Below are 3600 nucleotides of genomic sequence, written 5' to 3' on the forward strand. Positions count from 1 at the left end.
TTTTGGATTTTTTATGGTTTTGGAACATTTGCATGTATATAATGAGATATCTTGGAAGAGGACCCTAGTCTAAACACAAAATTCATTTATATTTCATATACAGCTTATTCAGTGTACATAGCCTAAAGGTTTTTTATACAATATTTTAAATGATTTTTTGCATGAAGCAGTACGTTTTAAGTACTTCTATGTGGAATTTTCCACTTGTGATGTCATGTTGGTGCTCAATAAGTTGCAAATTTTCAATACTCAGCCTGTATTACATTCTCCTCTAGCATCAGGCTAGTATTATAGTATCAGATACTTCATCCTCATCCTTTACTATGACTTCTTTTCTTCAAACAATGTTATCAAAAGTGCTGTTACCAAGGGAAATAAAAATGCAGCAAGAACCTATAGGAGCTGAATATTCTTTTAGGCAGCTTTGGAAGCATTTTTAGTCCTGTTAAAATGGAAGGGAATATTTTCACAGTGGCACAAAATGAATGCTGTAATTTAACCTTGTGAGCAAAATTTCTGATTAAATATGACATAGGAAATATGTTTCCTGATTAGCCATGTACCTCCCTGGAACAAGGTATTGTATAAACAATTGCAAGACATACTTATTTTTATTTTAGAGAAGCTGACTTACTAAAAACATTTTTTGATATTTTGATCAAATATTTTGATCACTATATATATATATATATATATATATATATATATATATATGGAACATGGTGGTGGGATCATAGCTCACTGTAGCCTTGAACTCCTAGGCTCAAGCTGATCACAATATAATTTTGTTTAAAACCAAAATTTTTAAAGATTGGATTTCATTATTGAGATGTTTTCCCAAGGAAAAAAAAAACAAAAAGGAGGCTTGAAAGATTGGAGAATTGATTGCAGATCTAGGTTCTTGAATTTAACAGCAAGAAAGGAATTCTGTCCTTATGTAACTGACCTATCTCATGTTATATATCTAGGGAAACTGAGGTCTTGAGGGATGAAATGGTCTTAGTGGTCAGTCTCTCCTACAGTCACCAAATAGGACCATATCAGCTTTGTTCCTCTACCTACAGTTTTATACACTTGCAGGAAGATGCCCTGGAAACTAGGAGAAGAGAAGGTACAGGAGTTCCAGGTTCCTGCATTACCCTCAGGTCTCTGTTGCTGGCATCTCCATCTTCTGGTGGCTCTTGCCCAAATCCTTTGAATCTTCTGTGACTCCTCTCTTGCTCTTTCTCTAATCCTGTACATTTAACCCATCACGAAGTCCTGAAGGCTTTATCTTCAGATGTAACTGGAAACTGACCACTTCTCAACACTCCAACCACTATCACATGGGTCCAAGCCATCACTACTGCATAGGGATGACGGGGTTCATTCTTCCTATACTTGCCTCTACAATCTGTTCTCAACAGAGCAGCCAGAAGGATCCTTTTGAAACAGAAGTCTGATCAGGTCAGATCAAGAACAAAAGGCCCTCCATGATCCCACCATGGCTGTCTCTGACCACTCCAACCACTGGCCTACTTGCTCCCTCTGTTTTCCTTGCTGGTCTGGCCCTCTCTAGCCTTCCCCTCTGTTGAGAACTCTTCCCCTACAAGCTCACACATGTCTTACTTCCTCACCTTTAGGTCTTTCCTCCAAAGACACTTTCTTACTATCTTTTTTCTTTTTTTTTTTTTGCTTTGAAATTTAGAAACAAATTTTATTTATGATCTGAAATGAATTCCACAGTTTCCAGAAAACTGTGGCTTACATAATAATGCATTGCCTCTATCATGTTACAACATGCATTAGACTCAAATACAAAAATCATGAAACAAACCACCATCCTTCAACAATTTCAGCAAAGATAGAATGCCTAAGGAACAACATAGATGGATTTGCAGAGGATGGGCTGTTTTACTTCAAGCATCATTAAAAAAAGAGAACAAATGCATGGGTTTTTGGGTATATACATTAAATTGAATGTTTGGCACTAGGAGTCAGGGCATTTTGTCATGTAGCATTAACACATATTAGAAAATTGTGTAGTGTCAAAGGGGTAGAACCACCAGCATTCAAGCAATGTTGTCAACTAGGCAATAAAATGTTCTACTGAATGTTTATTCTTTGTTCTAGTTACTGCATACCCTGGTAGCAACTTTGAAATGAGAATAGGAGCTTACACTCCTTTTATTTTGTTTAAAACAGAACAGAAAACAAACTGAAACATAAGCCCTGTTTTACATTAACAATGTTAAAGAACATCCATTTTACAAGAAAAAGACTAGAACAAAAAGTGTTTCCAGATCTCAGGCAAATAACAGTAAGTGGTCTGTAGACCAGCACAGGGCTTTGTGGTGGTACTTAGCAGAAGCTACTTTGTAATCACCGCCAGTAAAAAGAGATGCAGAATTCTTTGCCAGATATTTTAGGAAATCATGCAAATGGCCCAACAATAACACAAGGCTCTTCTCATCAAGGGATATATAGGCCAACATTTCTCCAATTCTTACAAATAACCTCAGTAGGTGTGTGCTCCTTAAACCTGGGACACAGGAGCATCAGGGTGAGCCAAGAGGATTTCTGCATACAGGGGCCTCTCATATTTGTAGAGCAGCTGAGTGCCTAACATCACATCGAAATATTCTTTTATTCTTGTCACAATTTCATTAACTGCCTATGCCTTATTATCGACGTTTCCCTGCGATGTTTTGCAATTTGCATACTCTTTTAGAATTGCATCTACATTTTGCTTAGCAGGGAGTTAAAACAGCTGCTTCTGCTTGGTAACTAAGTCCCAGTCCCCAACAAGCCATGGTTTCGATTCTTCAGGCATCTTCACTTTAACTTCCATTCTGTTCTTAAATGCGTCCTCGCTTTCAACAGTGAGGTCTGCTCAGGCTCTTTCCTTCCTTGGGGTCTGAGGTGCTTTGCTGGTACTGCCCCCATATCTGTTTCCAGGAGTCCTCTGTTTGTTCTTTCTGGTCTTCCTCACGGATCCTGAAGCTAGGAAGTTCTCTGCAGAGCAACCCCGCATCTTCCTGAGAGAGGTGGTTCAAGATTTTTCTGCTGTGGACCAGCTGCCTTCTTTCCTGAGGAGGCCCCTCTCATCTCTGCATGTTGCTTCTAGTTGGTTTTTTGAAGTTGTCTTCTTCTGCAGATTGAGTCCATGAGTTTGAGAACCTGGCTTTCTGGAACTCATTCAACCCTGTTTTTATTCCAACCAACAATCTTTCTTCTTTCCAAGAACTCCTAGGGATTTCCCAAATGGACTCTTAAAGATCTTGCAGGATGGTCTAGGAGGATGAAGTGGGAGATACAATCCAAGATTCTGTAATCAGAGGTTTCTACAATCAGGATCAGATCTCCTGAGCCTTACTATACAGCAAACTTAGCTTTTCTGAATTGTGACGTGAAATGAGAATCCAGATCTTTCTAGCTGCCACTTTCTCACTCTTTTTAAAATATCAAATCCGCTACTGTGCCTTCTGCACTCCCAATCCCTTTTCCATGCTCTATTTTTTTCTCCCATAGCAGTCATCACTTTCCAACTATATGCTACATAATATCCTGCATTTACGTTTATCGTCTCAATCTCCCTGCTAGAATGGAAGCTCCTGCAGG

The 3600-nt window shown here is 38.8% G+C and overlaps 1 pseudogene; it reads right to left on the reverse strand.

Moving 5' to 3' along the window:
• Nucleotides 1-2000: 2000 nt before the first annotated feature.
• Nucleotides 2001-3214, reverse strand: LOC103890428 (mortality factor 4-like protein 2; annotated as a pseudogene).
• Between the last annotated feature and the right edge of the window lie 386 nt (nucleotides 3215-3600).

This window comes from Pongo abelii, chromosome 3 (genome assembly GCF_028885655.2).
Source record: "Pongo abelii isolate AG06213 chromosome 3, NHGRI_mPonAbe1-v2.0_pri, whole genome shotgun sequence".
In the NCBI taxonomy this organism is placed as follows: Eukaryota; Metazoa; Chordata; class Mammalia; order Primates; family Hominidae; genus Pongo; species Pongo abelii.